This window comes from Photinus pyralis, unplaced genomic scaffold, assembly GCF_008802855.1.
Source record: "Photinus pyralis isolate 1611_PpyrPB1 unplaced genomic scaffold, Ppyr1.3 Ppyr1.4_LG5, whole genome shotgun sequence".
NCBI lineage: Eukaryota > Metazoa > Arthropoda > Insecta > Coleoptera > Lampyridae > Photinus > Photinus pyralis.
Genome location: NW_022170596.1, coordinates 20,312,830 through 20,333,902, shown reverse-complemented (window position 1 = coordinate 20,333,902; position 21,073 = coordinate 20,312,830). Strand labels below are relative to the sequence as shown.

At 35.5% G+C, this 21,073-nt stretch overlaps 1 protein-coding gene across 2 annotated transcripts in view; it reads right to left on the bottom strand.

Moving 5' to 3' along the window:
• Positions 1–21,073, bottom strand: part of LOC116170350 — a 326,971-nt gene that overhangs the window by 147,166 nt on the left and 158,732 nt on the right. The window contains exon 1 of one of the 2 annotated variants that reach the window (XM_031486678.1): positions 8,141–8,157. The exons of the other annotated variant lie outside the window; for it this stretch is intronic. The gene's annotated coding sequence lies outside the window, so the exon portion shown is untranslated. Of the gene's footprint in view, positions 1–8,140; positions 8,158–21,073 lie in introns of those variants that run through there. 2 annotated transcript variants of the gene reach the window in all.

Below are 21,073 nucleotides of genomic sequence, written 5' to 3'. Positions count from 1 at the left end.
AAAATGCCGACGCCGTCGACGCAATGGACTACACATGTGTTTCAAATTTTACACTCGGATAGATAAGATGATTGTAATTGTCGTGTGTAAATTTTTGATTTGGACAATTATTGATTGAAACTAACGATAGGTACATGTGTTGGGGTAAATCACCATACACAATATTTAGTCACCCTTCACCTATTCCAACTCCAAAATCAATTTGCAATGTATGCCCAATGTTTAAATGTAAAATCCAAATTTTACGCGGTACCTAATCTTTGCTTGGCAAAACTCACCCTTACTTTTCTTGCATTTGGTACTAGGAACTCGCCTTCGAACCATCTGGAATTTTTGGGGACCATTCCGCACAAGATGCACTTCACTTCGCGTTAACACGATCGAATGATTTGGTCATAAGTTAAATTTTGATGAAGGAGCCGTAACGTAAGCAGGTAGAGATTAATCACCCAATGCGCTTATCTACAGTCGTTCCTGATAAGATATGACATGCGCGGTCACATTTGCCTTTCAATAATTGTTTTGCCGTACCGAATGAAGTCGTTCCTGATAAGATATGACATGCGAACTACAATCTTTAACCCAAAATTTTACTAAAGAATCATAAAATATGGACCGTTTTCGAGTTTAAGCGAAAAGCTGAAAAAAGTCCCAAATTTTTGAGGTTTTGTGCCTGCCAAAAGTTTTGCCGTGAAAAAATTGGTGTGTGCACTCTTCAAATGCATGTTATTTGGACCCAAATGGACCATTTATAATAATAAAATTGTTTACACCGCACCTTTTGCTGGAATCGGCCCTTCTGACTGCTCCGCATACTGGACTATCATGGGCATTCTTAAAAAAACGCAATCAAATAAGTTAAATTTGCAAAATATTTCGGATGTCTTATCCGAAATCCGAAAGGTTTTGTGTCATGTACGAATAAATTTCGTTATTGTATATGTAGATATGGATTGTTTCAATACAACGATAATTGCAGCGTATCAATTAAACAATTTTGTAACAAAAGAACGATTTTCTAAAACACACTTCCCTAATTGGATTGTAAAGAGATACTTTCCTGTTAGTATTCGACTGTCTGCCGGCAAGTTAGCATTAGCGTGTTATTACCAGTTTCTTCTCATCTTTTGCTAAAGTCTACGCAATTATAGTGATCTGTACACCCATTTCGCGTGTGTATATTTGTAAACTTTGAAAATATAAGGTTTTTCAACAAGACCTGGAAAAATCTTATATGTAAGTACAATTATCTTGAACGCTTTGCTTTATTCTCACTCATCCATCGAACTAATACTTACATAACAATCATTTTTTTTTTCTTTGATCAATTCGAAATGAATAATTTGTCATTTTTTCAGAGTAGCGTAGGTTTTCAATATGACATGTCTCTTTTTCTCTCCCACTCTCTTTTCACTTATTTAACTTCTTTTTAATAATTAATCGTGAGATATGATAGTCGTCGTATTATAAAGTAACGCGCTCGTTAGGCACTCACTATTGCTCTATTATCGTTTAAAAAAGTAAGAATGGCTTTGTAATTGAGGTTGGGGTTAATGTTTCAAGTTTATTTATACTACTGGTATTATGGACTATACTTTCAAGAAAATACGCTAAACAATCTGGGCACATGTGCGGACGACGATAGCGCCCCTGCCTATTGAGGTGGCACTTTTTGCTGCGTTCCCAACCAAACTGACTAAAAATTGTTGTATTATTTTGCATCAAGTCAATGCATTTTACAGTTTCCGCGACGTAATTATTGAATAAATGAAGATTTTGCTCCACCAACTTAACCAAAATGAAAGTACGACAGAAAAAGCACAAAATTTAGAGTCTGTACATCAAAGCGGTTTTCCCGATGAAATAGGTGCCTACATAGTGATTTTGCTCTGCCAACATGACCAACAAGGTATTATGACAGGAAGGCTACAAAATCTGGTTCCTGTACATCAAGCCAATTTGTTTTTCTCCTACCCCACCAATGTTTCTCTGAAGAAAGCGATCAAAAGTGAATGGGACAAAATACCGCAGAATCGCATTCGCTCGCCGTCATTTTTTGACCGTCTGAGTGCCATAGTCAAGAGAAAAGGTGGTCCCATCGAATTAAAGTGAATTGATTCTAAAATCTTGAATTTTCCCACGTTTTTTCCTTGGGTTAATAAAAAAATGTTACAAACAAAAAATTGTGGTCGTATTATACTACTTATTTAAACACATTCAAATAAAAGGCTTGTATGTTTTATAACGTTACAGTACTTTAAATTATTTTTGTTTACCGACCCGGTAATGTTCCTATTTTTGCGAATCAAATTACGCGAATAAATTTCCCGAATTTCAAAAGATCAAACGAAAATTCATGAATTCAGAGTCTAATTTGAAGAAAATTAGAACGTTAGTTAAGTTTGATATTCAAATTCAGTATTATTACACCATCTACGTGTTTCGTTTGTAATCCACTTGATTTAGATGTAAGTCGATTGCTCATTACCTTAGTTGTTTATTTTCGCTGTTATAGATGTATTATTACAATAGTTCTTTGCTTCGCCGGCGGAGGTCGTGCAGATGTTTTTCGTGGTATTTTTGGCTAAGCCTTCTTTAAGTTTATTTCGCGCAATTAAATTTTCAATTTTGAAAAATCTTGAATAACTTTAAAACCTTTGATGCTAGAAATGTGGTATCAAACGACATAGAGCTTCTTGTAGATTTCGAAAATGCAATAAAATATAGGGCGTTCCATTCAAAATAAGAAAGTTGCTATCCGTGAAAAACGATCATGATATAATAATATGATCTACACTTGTACCTTTTTACTGACAAGATTTATGTATTATGAGCTTGCCATTCTATTACTGGTACCTAAATCATTTTACTAGACAAATTGTTTAAGTAATTCGACAAAGTTATATGCTACATTTCCTTCCGAAACAGACAGCACTCCGTATTTATAAAAACTCAAAATCGGAGACTATATAAACTACCCGAAATAAAAACATGCACTTAAATCATAAACTATCTACGACAGGATGTATGTTTAATAACGCAGATTTGATTTCCTACAGTTTTGCATGGACTAAACTAGAAGATATAGATACAGTTTTTAAAGTATTATATTTAAAGGGTTGTAAAACGAGCTTTTTTTGTCCACGGCGACAAACGCTACGTGATGTTTTTACACAAATTTATTACGTAGTTATGCTTAGAAAGATACAACAAATTTATCAAGTCGTATATAAATTTGGCAGAACAGCAAAAGAAAGTGGTATCGTAAAAGATATACGTCCCTTTTTTTGTGCAGCCAGAATGAAAATAAAACTCCCATAGAAAAGTCATTATGGATGTGTCATTCGTTCACTATTTTAGTAAATTGCGAGACCGCGATTTTTTTTATTGTACGCTGAACTTTCAGTGGCAGTTAATAAAGTGAAAAACAAGGCAAGAACAAAAAATGCCACCGTCTGACATAAAAATGTAACGATTGGGGTTTGGCATCAAAAATATAAACAGCGGAGCGTACCTTAGCTTCAGTAAACAGCGAAATATCAAGTTACAAATTTTGAAGAGTTAACCGAAGTGAATTTTACGAGCGATTTAATTTCACAATTGCTAGCGTTACGTGTCGTCAATAAACACAGGGCGCATGCATGTGTTGTAATCGCCACCGACTGAGGGCAATTAACGATTGCGAAGTCTTCGTTGGTCTACTTTAAATGGCCGTCCAATGAAATTCATCTCCTTTAAACGCGTAAATCATCCCTTAAATACTATTCGGAAGCTCGCCAGTGGAAGTGAAAAATTTGAAACAAGAGAGAGATATAATGCGAGTTTTCCAAATAAAAAGTTGATTTCATGCTGAAAAATGTACTAATTACAATGTACAACAGCTGGGGGCTATCGATTTTTAAAGTTTTTGCTCAAATTAGTTCGCTAACGGCGATGTAATAATAATAAAATCTGATGGAACGACAGAAAATGTTGCCCTAATTTTACTGTACCTTAATTCGGCTTTCGAAATCCCACTTTTCAATGGAACTTAATGAAGGGAAGATTTGGAAATGAATGTGGCGAATAAACATACACTATAAAATCCTTAATTATAACTCCTTTTAATTGTCGAAGTATAAAGGGGAAACGGTTTCTTTTGCTTTTCTACCAAAACCAGTGCTTCTCAAGGGCTGAAGTTTTATAGCCATAAGTATAGGAAAATGCTTACTTCCTAATAGCTATTATCGTGTTTATGTTTTAGTTAATAAACTAAAATGGTTTTTGACACAGAATGTGGAAGTTGGAGTATTGATATCGAGATATCCAATTTCTCAATATAGGTAAACTAATTTTGTGCTATTTTTACCGTATACTACAGATTTTGTGCTTTTATGATTTTCGAGTTATTCATATTTTTAGAACTCGACGCCAACTATGTTGTAAAATTGGAGTTCTGTAAAGGAAAATCTTATTCCACCTCGATTCTTTTGAAATTCCTCAGAGAACATTTTGTAACGTATATTTAATTACGTGAGTCTTGAAATTAATTGATTTATAGCAGCGAAAATATTATTTAGCACTCAGATATACACAATTTATAACAGCGCGAACTATTTATTACTTCAGTGTTGAAATTGGAATTCCCTGCATCGCAATTCGATTTGCTTATATAGCAAACTCCGGTCTTTTACGAACGCTTCCGCAAGCTCTCTTATGTTCTTGAACAAAACACGTCATATTTCCTGGAAGGATTGCATCACATCCGCCTTCGTTCTTTATGGCCGATATCAGGATTTTTAAAATATTAGCTACATCGCTAATTTCGCAAGTATCCATATTTATGGCTTTCAGAAAATCTTCAAGTGCTTTCCGAATCTTGATCAAAGGTATTCTTCGCAAAATGTTTATTAATTCATTATAGATTTTTCAGATATTCTTCATTCTCAGAAATTTTTCACATCCACAAAGGTTCTTCAGAGATCCCTAAGAAATCCTACAAAAACTTTTCATTGTGACCTTAAAGAATCTTAAACTTCCTCTAACATTTTTGAGTTAATTTAGATTTTTATAAACGAGGTAGAAACAAATTAAAACTAGTGTTTTCTCTTGAAGATTTGGAGATCTACATTCGTGATTATACCGACATTCTTTAGGAAGGATTTAGAGTTTGGTTTGCCGACAAGATTGGTCTAGTCGACTGGATAATCGGCTACGACCAGGTTGAAATACGGGTTTAGACAAGGAAATTCTCTAATAGAAGCCTCATTCTTGGCCTGCAGAGGTTTCCCATAGAATCACTGCAGTGATGGTGAAACCCATGCATTCACAAAAAACTAACAAACCTCTAGATAACTCACACCAGAATGTCAGTCCTCTAGAAATTATGCAAACGTCTTTTTTAAAATCTGGGATAAATATGTCTCCTCTAGGAAAGATTCTCTAAAATAGCCTTATAGAATATTTACAGAATCATTAAAGGGTGTCCAAAAATAAAAATTTTCTGATGAACAGTTACAAGTCTCTGAAAAAGTTTTGAACAATTTTAAACAATCTACTTAAAATCTTTGAAGATCATCTCAGAAACTACTAAAGCATCGTCCAATAGTTTCTTGAAATAGTCCTAGGCGCTCTAAGAAGAAGCTTTATAATATAACGCAATAATCTGTTACGTTCACTTTGAACAAACGTAACCAGAAGTTCAGGCAAAGTAGAGATGGGTCGGGGGTACACTAGCCAAAATGAAGCAAAAAGGAAATATAGTAATAGTAAACCGGATAGGTGGCATTTATCTTTAGGAAATTTCAAAAGAGAAAAGAGAATAACCTTGTTCTGGTCATGCTATGTTAAAGAAATAAAATAATTGACAGGGTAAAACATAATCAATAATTGGATGATTTAATAAATGATCTCAAAATATTACAATCAAAAATCACTGTAATATCTGGATCTGAAATGTTTAAATATAAATCAATTTTTATCAAAAAGGGATCAACTCATAGCCTGGAAAATTCGAAACAGGCTTCCGCAGAAAACCACGGAGCTATAATTGTTAAATAACTATCAAACAAATGTAGTAGAATTCGATTGTATCGAAAACCAGTGTGTAATCAAACGTTAAAACAAGGAAACGTCGAAATAAAAAGAATTACCTTTCAAACTCTGGTTGTAACGACCTTTTGATCTCAGAAAGGCGCTTTCCTGCCTTATCTGCAACAGGTAACAAACAACAAAACAAGAGGGATAGTGAATAGCGCAGAAAATATATTAACACTTAATAAGAATCAATAATTCAATTTACGTTAACTAAACAAAACAAATTTCAATCTTTCCCAACTTACTTTATAAGAAATTGGTCACGAAACGTCTCTCTCTCTCTAATTAGTACTATAACTTCTAATGAGTACGAGAAAATAATTTCCTCTTTTTCCGGTCAGTTTTTAGAGGACCATTTTTGTTTAATTAATACCGACTTACGCCTTCAGTTGTAAATGCAGAAGAAAAAGTGTCCTTTTAATGAATAAATATAGCGATATAAAGGTGCGCGAAAACGTGAGGGGAGAAATAAATCATTTCTTAAGCTCATAAATTATTATACAGTTCCTACAGAGTTTTTGAGTAACTTACTTGGTTTGTCTCTCTAAAACGGACCGTATCAAATCCTTGCACGAACAATACGTGAACTGTTAATAAATAAGAAGGGAACTTCTATCCTCCTTTGTTATTTGTAAATAAATTCGGAGCATCCTAATCCTCGATGTGGCTTTCTACCCCTTGTTATTTATGATACTGACAAAGAAAAATTTATAATCGAAAAATCAACTGCCCTCTTGGGCTCGAATTTATTAAATTTCAACTTTCGGGATTTCTATTTCCAAAACAAAGAATTGCAGTTTGGTTTTGTCCTATTATTTGCAGCGGAAATATAACACTAAGAGGAAACTTCTTAGTTTAAAGCTCCCCGCGGTAATTTGGGATCTCATCCAATATTCAAATTCAATCTATATTTACTTTCGGGAATTTTCTCGAATATTTATAGGCGCATAAAAACGTTCCATTATCAAATGTTACAAATTGCGCTGCAACATTTAACAATGCCTTATGCCGGAAATTTTAATACATAGTGAGCCTTGCTTTTCTTGTACTTATCCGAACACCAACGATTACATTGCTGAGCAAGTGGAAAATTGAAATATCGTAACCTCCAACGATTTAATGCCTCGCATATAGTGGTTTTCTGGAGATGCAAATCCCGTTTGGTGCAGGAATCGCATTAAAGTTACTTGATTTATACGTAGTTCAAGTGAGAATGATATAGTCGTACACCAGGTATCCTGTAGTTCCAGCTGTTCACTCAGGAAGGATTTACAATGTTCGCTGTATGTTTCTTGAGTAATGTGCCTACTACAAAAGCAACAATTAACTCCTTTATTTGTACCATTACGTTAACTTAATCAGACTTCGGAGCTATAAGTTTAATTTAAAGTTATTCCTACCGTATCACAATGTTGTATTAACAACGGTTTATCAACGAAATGTAAGTAGCGCCCGAACTTTATTACGATGGTCCACGTGCCGATAATGAGTACGATCTTCGGCGTTTGAACGAGAAAGTAGAACCGATTAACTGGTTAAATGGATCAAATTTTCTATTAAATTACCTCCTAGCTATTTAAACGGAGGAGTATTGCAATTTATGATTTTTTATCAAAATTACAATCGGTGGTTCGTTTGGAATGGAAGCCCTATAATGCAACTGGCGCTTTCATTTTTAAAATGACACACCTAAAAAAACCATTTGTACCTGACACGTTACCAAGAGTAAAATATTTCATAAAGTGCAACATTTATGTCGCCCTAATTTATTTATTTCGCAGGAAAAGAAATATTCGTTTGTACGAAATTTAAAATATAAACTTTGCTTGAGAGTAAATTTCGGCGTACGGAATTTTACATTTTGGATGAAGTCCAAATCAAATCAAAGGGGCGCGTGGCGTTCCCGGCCTCTTCCAACACATATATTACATTTATTATTCAATCAGTTTTGTAAATGAAAACGTGTTTGCGTTGGTAACGATGAAATTATCTTTAATGAATGTCTAAATAATGCAAAGAAGTGATTTGAAAGGGCATCTTTCAAGATTGTGTGGAGGATACTTACGGTTGTGAGAGATGTTTCTGCGGAATCCACCTGAAACAAGTAATTGAAGTTTAGTATGATATTTTACATATTATTTGACGGTGTAAAGGTTTGTTACAACATAATACAGAGGTTGACAGCCCTTAATCGTACTAAATAAAATTAAAAGAAATGATTGAAATCTATTCAAGAAATAAAAATGTGTTTTTCCTACATTTTTTCTTACTCAAAAACTGTATACGTTTACGACGTGAACCCTCAATTACAATAATAAACATGGCAATTTTTACCAAAAAAAATACACACCTTATAGGTAACAAAACTGAATTCATTTAAAGAGGTATTCCCATTTTAAATGATAAAACAGTTTCAGTTTCAGACTTATAAAAATCGATTCCTTTAAGAATTATCTGCAATAAAATTTAAGGCAATTTCTTAAAGAGAACTGATAGTTATTTTTATACAATTCAAAACTTTTACGTTACTTTAAATACAGCGTTTTCCAGAATTTCTTTGGTTGGACAATATTGAATGGAACCTGGATTTCTTGAACAATTACTGGTGAGCAACCTTTGAACATTGAATGATGAGGAATGAACTTTGACCGTTCGGCAACTTTTGGATATTAAACAGCGAGGAATGGACTTTGACCAGTCGGTAACCTTTGGACTTTGAACGGCGAGTAGCGGACTTTGAACGGTAACCTTAGGACTTTACACCAACCTTGTACGTTGCTCCTTCTTATGCAGTGACGTTTTCGTGTATGGAAATGTAACTGTGCCACGATTCAAAAAACCTCGGACGGAGGCCGCTTAGTCACAGAGGGAGGGGAGTTGATTCCTATCAAGATAAGTAAATTTTCTCTATCTAGAGTAAATTAAACTTAAAGTCTTATTAATGTTTCGAATCCACCTTTTTTCGATTACCTTGTTGCCAAATTTACCTTTCCTATAATTTTATTATTTCGCACAGTTGCAAAATGACTAAAGTTCAAGGTACAATTGCTTTTTTTATTGACTTCAGCCTCTAACTATAAAATTATGAAAGCCCCCGTAGCTCAAATGGTTACGCGTACTGCGGGTTCAGATCCCAAGACTAATAAAAAAAATTTCTGCAGCAACCAAGATGACGAGTCCAACATCCAAGATGCTCCATCATGCAAGATGACGGGTACCCCTGCGCCAACTGCCGAAATATGATCCCGCGCCTCGGACCAACTGCCAAAATCGCGCACCCCGGACCAACCACCGAAATAATCACCACACACCCCTGAACCAACTGCCAAGAATTCCTCGGGCCAATTACCAAAATTTGGACCTTGTACTCCGGTCCAACCGCCAAAATTTGACCCGGGCCAACTGCCGAAATATTTTCTCGAGGTCCCCAGCGCGACTTAACTCTAATTTATGTGCCGGAAAAGTCCGATCGTACTGTTATAAATTTTTTACAGTTCTGAATATGAATTTTACTGATTTAAACGATCACAAAAGGAACTTGCGTAAGCGTTATCACTAAAGCGATAAATCAATACGTCATGCGGACGTTTTATTTGATGCCAGCACCTTGATTAATGGTAGGCCACCCTGTTTGCGTTTAAATCCATTTATTTTTGACGTTAAATGTGGTTATTAATTTAGAATGAACACAATTTTGATAGTGTTATTCGAATTTGAGGTCAATGTGTTTTGTGTCAATTTTGTTTAAATAATCACTTGGTTTATTTTGTAAATAATTGCATTGTGTGATTTAAAATTATCTCCGGCCATTGCGATAAAAGTTTGTTATAGCTACGCAAAGCTAATTAAATTTCAGCTAAGCAGATGTTTTTCGCTGAAGAGAACACAGGTGTTCAGTTATCGTATGACGAAACCTGAATTTTGATACAGAAGTAGAAGCGGAAGGGAAGAAGGGAAACTAACATTTTCCTGATATAAAGTACGCATGAAAATGGTTTCATGACGATTTTGGGTAAAAATAATTTTCATCGACTCTCTCTTATTTATAACTTTTCCATACAACTGCCACCAATATCCATTTTCTAATTGTGTTTCTGATATTGCCTTTTTTTGGAATAACTTCCAAAGTGAAAAAGTTTGCCCTATTTACACGATCGGCAAACGCTAAACTTGCTTATAATGAGTTTTGTAACTAATTTCATCAGAAATTCCAATAAAACAATAGAAAACAATCTCGACTCACTATTAATTTAGATAACGACCCCAACTGGCTTACCACCCCATCCGAACCATCATAAATCCTCTAAAACCCATTAAATACCAATGACAAATTTAGGACGGGCTGGCGAATGTAGGTCGCAGGGCTACTAATGAAACTTGGAATTCATCGAATCAAATGCGCTGAAAGGAAAACGTTACTTTCAAATAATTGTCGCGATGCAATTGTTACGCTAGACGATAAAATAAAAACAATTAGCAACCCTCTCTTTCACCCTCGCTCAATAACTGCAAACCTTGGCCTAAATTTCTGAACGGATGGGCTTATATTTTATCTCCGAACTCCCTTAAAACAAACCGCCCCACTTTTATGATACCCGTTAAGTTTAATTGTAAAACAATCCCCCAGGTAAGTTCATTTCTTAGCGCGGAAGGGCAAGAATCGCGCGCGAGATTTACATACGGGGCATCTTATTGGTTTGCGGAAGTTAAATGGCTTAGGGATGACGCGGGGGTATTTATTTCCCTCGATAAATTCAAGACCTTTCTGATGCCCTCTGTGGATAGATGTACCGCCTTTGATCCTCGACGGAATTGTACTCGAGAGAATTGCTTGTTACCACAAAGATGGGATTCTCAAAGTCGCCCCTTTTGATATTAATTCAAAGAAGGTGAAGTGGATCATATATGTACTGAGTTGTGTTGGGAAATACGTTCATTAGAATAGAAACGTATGCGATATGATAAATGCGAAAACACTTTCATACGCCTTCTAATTATACGAAGAATAAGAGCTGCTGCAAGGAGACGGGTATGGTACCTAGCATAATGAACATTGGTGCTTCTTTTGAGGTGCGAAAACACGTTCCATAAATAATTAAAAAATCATGTTCAAATAGTTTCTCATAATTAGGTTGCATTAATTCAATTATTAGAGGGCTTACTTTGTTTTACCGCCCTTCAACACTTAAGTCCCGAAAAAAATATATAACAAGTTACAAAGTAATCGTAAACGATTTACATAAAGCGCATTTCCACTTGCATTCATTTCCCATTTGTAAGATGCAACTTCTGTTAAAATCGTAAAAATTCGGCCACAAATATGAAAGATAGCGTTGCACATGGGCAATCCATTGTTGACGTGCTACTTCAATTTCAGTTTATGAGAAGAATTTCATTTCAATGCTTTTCTAAATAAGAAAGTTGGAACTGTGCATGCGCAAACCTAAATTTTAAAACTAATGTTAGATTTTCCTTTGTTCCAAGCGCCTAAGTATCAAATTTCACTTAAATAGTTCCATAGATAAAAAAGTTCATGCGCAAAATAAAATTTTGAAACTGGCGCTAGATTTTCCTTTATTCCAAGTGCCTATGTATCACATTTCGTTTAAATTCTTCCATAAATAAAAAAGTTGGCACTGCGCATGCGCAAAGCCAAAATTTTGAAACTGGCGTTTGATTTTCCTTTATTCGAAGTGCTTATGTATCAAATTTCGTTTAAATTCTTCCATAAATAAAAAAGTTGGCACTGCGCATGCGCAAAACCAAATTTTGAAATTGGCGTTTGATTTTCCTTTATTCCAAGTGCCCATGTATCAAATTTCATTCAAATACTTTTATAAGTAAAAAAGTTTGCAATTCGGTTTATAAATGGTCGAGATGCGAAAAGGGCACTGTGAATTTTGAATCGATCCGATTCAACTTTTGGCATTGCGTATTATATGGCTAAAGCTATGCCCATATTGAATTTCATGCAATTCAGTTCATAACTAACGGAGATGTAAAAGTGATCGGACATTTCTAAACAAAGTTATCGTTCACACGGACAGATAGATGGATAGACAGACAAAGGAACAGACCGGACAGACCAACAGGCAGACGACAGATAGCAATGCAAAATTATAAACGATCTCTAGGATCGTTAATAAACGGCAAAAGTGTAAAATTATGGAACATGTAAAAAAACGGTTTTTTGTTTTTTTTACAATAACTTTTTTTGTAAGCGGTACAGAAAAAATTCCTTCCTTGGTACAAAACTCGACACCATAACGAACCAAATAGCGAAAAAAGTAGAACAATAGCTCTTAAGATAAAGAACTAGTAGCGTCGCAAAGTTAGCGGACGGACGGACAGACGGACGGACGGACGGACGGACAAAGTGGCCACAATAGCGCATTTTTTTTTATTTTTGTGGAAATGCGCTAAAAATGCGCTATTGTGGCCACTTTGTCCGTCCGTCCGTCCGTCCGTCCGTCTGTCCGTCCGTCCGCTAACTTTGCGACGCTACTAGTTCTTTATCTTAAGAGCTATTGTTCTACTTTTTTCGCTATTTGGTTCGTTATGGTGTCGAGTCTTGTACCAAGGAAGGAATTTTTTCTGTACCGCTTACAAAAAAAGTTATTGTAAAAAAAACAAAAAACCGTTTTTTACATGTTCCATAATTTTACACTTTTGCCGTTTATTAACGATCCTAGAGATCGTTTATAATTTTGCATTGCTATCTGCCGTCTGCCTGTTGGTCTGTCCGTCTGTTCCTTTGTCTGTCTATCCATCTATCTGTCCGTGTGAACGATAACTTTGTTTAGAAATGTTCGATCGCTTTTACATCTCCGTTAGTTATGAACTGAATTGCATGAAATTCAATATGGGCATAGCTTTAGCCATATAATACGCAATGCCAAAAGTTGAATCGAATCGATTCAAAATTCACAGTGCCCTTTTCGCATCTCGACCATTTATAAACCGAATTGCAAACTTTTTTACTTATAAAAGTATTTGAATGAAATTTGATACATAGGCACTTGGAATAAAGGAAAATCAAACGCCAATTTCAAAATTTGGTTTTGCGCATGCGCAGTGCCAACTTTTTTATTTATGGAAGAATTTAAACGAAATTTGATACATAGGCACTTGGGATAAAGGAAAATCAAACGCCAGTTTCAAAATTTGGCTTTGCGCATGCGCAGTGCCAACTTTTTTTATTTATGGAAGAATTTAAATGAAATGTGATACATAGGCACTTGGAATAAAGGATCATCGAGCGCCAGTCTCAAAATTTTCTTTTGCGCATGCGCAGTGCCAACTTTTTTTATCTATGGCACCATTTAAGTGAAATTTGATACTTAGGCGCTTGGAACAAAGGAAAATCTAGCATTAGTTTTAAAATTTAGGTTTGCGCATGCGCAGTTCCAACTTTCTTATTTAGAAAAGCATTGAAATGAAATTCTTCTCATAAACTGAAATTGAAGTAGCACGTCAAAAATGGATTGCCCATGTGCAACGCTATCTTTCATATTTGTGGCCGGATTTTTACGATTTTAACAGAAGTTGCATCTTATAAATGGGAAATGAATGCAAGTGGAAATGCGCTTTATGTAAATCGTTTACGATTACTTTTTAACTTGTTTTTATTTTTGTGGAAATGCGCTATAAAAGTAAACACTATGTCATAGAAAGCATTGTTTCAATAAGACGCCACACTTTAAAATTTTTTTATGGCTCTGTCCAAATGGTTGGTATCCCTTGCCATTATTTGCTTTTGAAGCATTTTAAATATAGAACGAATTTTTCCTATGCTTAGCATAGAATATTCCAGAAACCATCGGGGATTTTCAGTTTTACAAGCTTAAACTGTTGTATTCTCATTTTTCGCAACATACCTAAACTGGATTTTTTTAAATATTTCCTTCGATATCATAATTCATCTTTAGTAAAAAAAATGTGAAAAACAAAAAGTATGTTTTTCTTTCTTCAACAATTTATATGCAATAACACCCTTTACGCTATCTGTGTATTTCTCGTGTAAGCTCGCTGTAGTTAGTTTTTATTTCATACTTCTTTATCGGTCGTGCAGATGTAGTTTCCTTTAAAGTCACTAAATATAGAAAGTACCGCAATCCATTGGGCTCGTGTGTTAGACAGAGAACGCATGATTTTTGCCCAAAAATGGCGGAAGTTACCAGATTCTAGTAACTTTAATGTTAAGGATTGTTCCACCTGTTTGGAGATATCTGTATATATTTTTATTAAACATGACAATACTATGAAGTTAGGTTATAAAAAATTACAGCTATTCAAAAAAAAGTTGGCAGCAAATTTGCCCAAAAATGGCGGATGATTGCGGTACCTTCTATATCTAGTGACTTTAGTTTCCTTTACAGTGGCTCTATACAAAACAGTGGCGACAATTGAGCCCGTCCGCGATGTTGTGGAAAATTTCAAATAAATATAAGGAGAAGATACAAACGGACACAAAAATACCAATACGAATCATTGGCGCAATTTGACTATTATGGACGACCTTATGGCTTATGGACCCACTTCATTTATATCTGTTTTGTAGCAGGGAGAAGCAGAGGAGGGACATTTCTAATAATTATACCTACTAACAAACACCGAAGCAAAGACGAAAATATGCGACGCCGTGGGCCATCCCACACGAATCCCGACCGAAAAACTTACACTTCAACGTAGCCATTTTAGATAGTGTGTGGTCGGCTGCCTAAGTGACAGTAAGCTTCCGATTATCATTACTTTAGTCCGTGATCGTACATACAGTCATTTTTTAAAAAGCACTTTTGGGCTCTTGAGACCGGTGACCGGAAAAATGGAAATATGGAGTGAATTCAATAACCTTCCAATTTTTTATTGTAGAAATTAAAAATACTGCCAAAACTGCCTAATATTGTGGAACCGTACAGAATGACGTTAGCAGTTTTCCAATCAATTCGTTTGCGTGGCGTCATTATCAAAAAAACGATCTCTCACGTTCATTAGCTGTTAATTCCCACTATGCCATTTAAGAAACCTTCCATTAAAAATGATAAGTTCTCATGTTGATTATTTTTCCCTTAAATGGCTCGAAATTTAATTTGAAATAAATTCATTTTCGTATGATCCCAATAGAAATTTCTAGATTAAATTCTTAATTGCTTAAATTGATTCGTTTTGAAATTACAAATTTCAATTTTTGACTGTCTAACGCACCTGCAAGGAAACCTTCAAAGTTATGTTGTACGTAGCAACGAATTACACTACTGTGTCTAACAGTGGCGTGAGGCTTCAATCCTCGCGAGATACGCTTTAAATTTTATACAAAGGACCTGTTTGTCAAACAAAAGCATTGAATTTGTTGAATACATGACATGGTGCGACACGTGCTTCGCTTCGTGCCGAAGTTTTCGAGTGCATTGCACATTATTATAGAAATAAAAAAATTATGGCGTTGTCGAGAAATATTGGTAAGCTGTCACATTTCCCCCAAAGAAAAAAGTTGTGACGTATTTCAAACTTACATTCTGCCATACCATACTCGATAAAAGAACCTTGTCCATTTTATGCGGGTTCATTGTGTCAGTGTAGCAATTAACCCTCTTGCGAGCGTGGTTTTGCCACGAGAATTATATTAACATAAAAATCTCTTTTTTACGTTAACGTTGCGTTAGGGGGACCAAATGGTGTATAATAAATTTGAGTTTTGCGAGCATTCCATTTGGTTTGTGGCAACATTTCAATAATTCATAAAGAGAAAATGGCAGCTGCGGAGGACTACTACTGTGCTGATTTGATTTTAAAGTAGTGAATCCTAAATGGAAAAAGTGATTAAAAATTGCTAGCAATTACAGTATAAAAACCATCGGTTTAGTAATTGATATTTAACTGTACCGATGCGGTTGGTTGGTTGTCGAACTTAATTGAACAGACGAATGGTTTTTTTTTGTTTAATTGCAATTAAATTGTTGTGGATTTACAGGCTAAAATCTGCAATATGAGGATTTGCATAAAGTTAGTCCTGGTTTAAGTTAATATGTAAATTGACTCCTCAAATTCATCAGATCTCCACTGTCTAACCGAGAACTTTCCAACTGTAGAATGATGTGTACCTACACACCGAACAATGAAATTACTCCCAGTCTTGTTTATATTAACTTAGTAGAGAGATGTGGTTGTCCCGCGTTAATTACCTTCTTTAACAACTATCACAAGTTGCGAATCCAGTGTTAAGTATTGAGAACTGTATGGTAATTGGTGTAATCGGATGAATTATAAATGCAGATTTACTCAAAGTTATAAAATATAATCAAATTGCGTGTGACATTGATAAAGCTTTGCTACACTCATCTAATTAAATGCGCTTCTGTACGGCACTCGACGCGTACATTAAATTTTGATATGGGGCTATGTTTCCTACTTAATCCCATGGTATTCCCAGATTTATGTAGGTGAGTGTAATTTGTGTTAACGTTTATGTTGAATTAATGGAACGTACATTTAAGCATTAGTATACTTATGATATATCTTGGTAGGTTTATTTTAAAAAAACAGGAATGATTTCCTCATTTACCCCCCTCTTTAGAGAGACTTTCAGAATTGAAGTAACCGAAGATTAAAAATTTTCATAGTTCGAAGAGTTTTAAAAATTGTACAAGATTCTATTCTAATAAAAGTATAAGGGCGTTACGTACTATTTGAATTGATGACCAACAAAAGGCGTCGTTTAACGTCTTATTTAAGACATTTTCCCTTTCCTCACTTGGGTTCCAAATTGCACCTGAGTTTTCTAAACAGCGATAACAGTTCTTATCGCAGACCGGAGATAACCTTGAGATAAACTTTCACAAACACTGATATTGATACTAAGTGAATGTTCTCTAAATTGTAAAAGTTTTAAAAATCTAAAAAGTACTAAGGTCCTAGAAAAATTCTACGAAGACATTAGAAGATTCAAGGGAAATTAAAAGAAAATTATAAGTAGGTCCTAAGACGTAGGGTGGAACAGAATTTGTTGCTTACGGTACAAATGGTAATGGTGAAATAAAGATTTTCAAAGGGCCATACATTGTAAAGTGTTCGTCCAAATGAAAGAACAAACATTGTAGAGAATTAATTTGAAAATTCGGGAAGCACTCAATTTTAAAATTCGACCAATAAGAACAGTAGAAATGTAAAAATTTTTTTATTTTTTTTATTTTTTTTTTATTTTGCCTTTATTGTTAAGTGGGCGGGGTTTCAGCCGAGGCTGCTCTACCAACCCAACCCACTATACATTTACAAATATCCATGCCCGAACCCGGATTCGAACCAGGGACCCTGTACCGCAGTCGAGCTTCCACTGAACTGAGCTGCACGGGCCGACACCCCACCCCATAAACAAGAATAAATATCTAATAAAACAATAACAAGTGGAGGAAAATGAATCGCGGCTTACATTCGTTGAGGATATACCGAAGCAGGTATTTCAGAAAAAGAGCCACCAGAACTTTTGTCTGGGTGAGAAGCTTACACATCTTGAGAAGTCCTCCAAAACCCGAAGTACCACGAAAGCTAGATGATGAAACTCACGACAAGGGAGAATTTTTTGCACTTAGCACTTGCATGGAAAATGAGGGGGGCCAAAAAATTATGAAAGATCCTTAGTTTGACTTGGTTGATGGATATGCATGGTACTGTAAACGGCTTGGAAACAGATGTAATGGCTTAAGTCAGGCAAGTCGTCGACCTGCAGCTGCAATTTACAGAGACATGGAAATAATATACTCATACCTTAAAGATAACTCAAACGAATGTCGAATTACTGAATCAAATAGAAGAATATCGCCCAAATGAGACTGCCACAAAAATATAGTGACGATATCTTGGTTGTTGAGAGGGGAAATCAAACTGCTTTCATCTATTTCAAAAATTCTTTCAAACAATTCCAAAAACGCAGACACGCAAGAGGAACGCCTCTGAATAGTACGAGTAAAAACTGCTGGAAATCGTTCTCGAGCATATCCGCCATGTTCTCTAAATATCCAAGCAAAAATACCGGCCACATTGCTAGGATTTCTCGCCATTGTAGTGATGACGAGGAACCAAGAGCTCAGAAAGGATTCGACAATGTAAGACCAAGTCATATTCAATGGGAATACCGTTCCTACTGCCAGATTAATACTAAATCCAAGGGTGGTTGGGAAACTCCGTGGCCCCATCGAATGGGGTTGGAAACAAGATCCTACAGGTCTTATTCCCGTTGCTACTCAGAGCTACCATCCTTACTTCATCTCATCCATTGTACTTACAAAAAAGGCCGCAATAGAGTCTACACATGCAGGAGGGTTGAGGTGCACCAATATTTACAAAAACTATAGTGGAATCAGCTGCAATAACACTGTACCAGTTGAGCTGAATGAGAGGTTTGAAAGAGAGATCTGACAGGTGCTGACCTGGAGAGTGTCATGGATCCCACCATAGATGAAGAAGTTGACTCTTTGGACGAGCCCCCCTTCCCGAAAGACAGGCTCTGAGTTGACCGACCAAGTTGAGGCAAAATCAAGCAGGATACGAAACCTCCTTTCATACTTTCTTATATATTGTTTATTTATTTTTTATGTATTTTATTTTTAAGTCGGTGGCGTTTCAAAGGGCTGCTCTACCAACCCAACCCACTATGCTTTTACAAATATCTATGTCCCGAACCCCGAGTCTAACCAAAGATCCTGGTGCAGGCGTACTCTGAGAACAATCGAGGAATATGTACCTACGTGTTATGTACCTTATATATTAGGATTACCCTGTACATACTGTTCAAAATACACTTATTCATATTTTTTTTATTCTGATCTTTTACTTCCTAACACCACTCACTGTAATTTCCTATGTATTTCCTGTACTCAAATTCCATGCTCAAATCGACTGAGGTATAACACACCCCCTCCCATTCCAAAAATGGTTAATAATGCTATACGGTGGTTTATGTGATTTGTATAGTCGTCGATCGTGCTAAACAAAAGTTTTGTCGTACGAGAAGCCTTATAGTCAAAAATGTTGTGGGACACACAGTGTGTTCAAAAGTCGTGTGTATGATTTTTTAAATGAACACCCTATATATTATCCTATTTTTTGATAAGAGTGAGATATTCACTAATGCGATATTCCTTGTAACTTCCAATAGCCAATAATAATAATAAGAATGTTAATGTGAATAACAATCCGGTGTCGGGACGTGACGCCCATCGCCTTTTCGTGATGCAACCCGTCAAAGTGGTCAAGTCCACCACTCCTTCTTCTTATTTAACGAGCAGGTGTCGTAGTTTCTTCCGGTATACCAATCCGCAAGCATCCCACAAAACAAAACACAATAGACCTATTTTTATACTCACAGTTTTGCAATAGTCCTTTTACAACGCGAGGAATTTCAGGAAAAAAATGTATGCCAGGTATCATACGAGAAACCCCCCAATACTTTACAAGAATTCACTTAGAGTTCGTGGTTCTATCGACTTTAGAAGCAATAGCAATATGGTGCGATATATCATTAGAATTGACGCAGAAGTATCTTTCTTAATGAAACTCTGGGCGAATATATTGCAGTAAAAAATAATTTAAGTGTCAATCACATATCAGTTGTTCTAGTTAAATGAAATGACGCTTACCAAGAGGGTCGAAAAAACATTCGTAATAGAAACACCACCCATAAAACATCTGTCGAACTAGCTCAAACACATTAAAATTGAAACTTCGAGTTTTTATAATGTCTCCTCGTACACTTCCGGCATGTGTTACCATGGAAAGTCCCTATATTGACCTAAATTAATAATTTGACGTCTATCAACTTCCGAATTTTGATCAACACGTGAAATAAATCTTGGATACGAAATCTGACATGAAAACTCTATCCGGGTCGCACAATGGGTTCGAATAAACATACAATTAATTGATAGACCATTTAGGAAACTAAATTTGTCTGAATTGTACCCAATAACTCGAAGTAGCTTGACAAACAAGATGAAAAAGACTCGGCTTTCCAGAAACCTTTACATTTTCACTGGACGATGACTTAAATCTTTTACTAAGAGTGTTCGACTTCTTTTTTACACACTTTATTTCAAAACCGACGGACTACAAACAATGTCAATTTACATAAAATTCGGTAAAAAAATGTTTTAGTTTTACCATGGCAGTTTTACGCCTTTTTACCTTTACGAACTCGAGTAATTTGTAATTGTAAACATTTCTTTTTTGTTTACGACTCTCGTTCCTCGACAGTTAGCGAATGTTGGTATAAAAAATTCGTCAAACTTCTACAACTAGACAGTTTTTCGTGAAAAATTATGATTACTTTCCTGCCAATAACTTTTATAGAGCGTTTGCCTGAATGGAAATCCAACGAACGAAATCAATATCCCTCTTATTTGTTTACTAGTTCATGCTGTCATACATTGTTATAAGATATTGAGAACGTGATCTCCATTTTTTGGTATTATTCGAATTTATAACCGATCCTGATGACATTCTGACATTTCTATATTACGAATATTCCAAGTAATATTTCTCGATTTATACAATAGACGTCATCTCAACAAAAATATCTATAAGACACATTATCTTTCATTTTTATTAAAGCCGCAAGATCAAATATTTGAATTATTATTCCGCGTAACCTAAACTAGTTTTAGGGAAACGTGACGTGAATGGGGGAAAATTCGCTTAGAATATCGCGCAGTCTGAATTTCCAAGGTTCCGATTCGGTGTTTAGAAATGCCGTTAGTTTGCGAGCGTTTAGCCAATTTTTAATTAAAAGGTCCTGCCTTCGTAATAAAATTGTCGCATTCGGACTGATAGGGTCGAATCGATAGAGCAAACAGGCGTTTATATGGGAAGCGTATAAATTTCGGATGAAAAGTCGATGAAAATTGGAAAAATTGCATAACCCGATTTACGATGTTTATAAGACACCCCTAGGATGGATTATACAGAGTAAATAAAAGATGTGGACCGGGAAAAATTTCAGTGTGTTCCC